We start from the raw sequence: 211 nt of genomic DNA, 5'->3' as shown, positions 1-211 counted from the left end.
CATGGCAGAGCTGTCCCCGTGTCACTGTCCCCAGGCTCCAGGGTGCCACGGCCTCGCTGGCCCTGGGGCATCCAACCTCGTCCCTCGGCACTGGGTACTGGGACCACGCCAGGGCCGTGCAGAGCCGGGAGGGCTGTTGGCTTTGGCTGGGCTGCTGGCTGGGGAGCTTGCTGGCCCCACTCACCGGGCTGTGTCTTTTCGTTGCCCCGGG

The sequence above is a fragment of the Cariama cristata genome, unplaced genomic scaffold, assembly GCF_000690535.1.
Source record: "Cariama cristata isolate BGI_N322 unplaced genomic scaffold, ASM69053v1 scaffold35601, whole genome shotgun sequence".
Taxonomy (NCBI): domain Eukaryota; kingdom Metazoa; phylum Chordata; class Aves; order Cariamiformes; family Cariamidae; genus Cariama; species Cariama cristata.
This window is presented reverse-complemented; position numbering follows the sequence as displayed.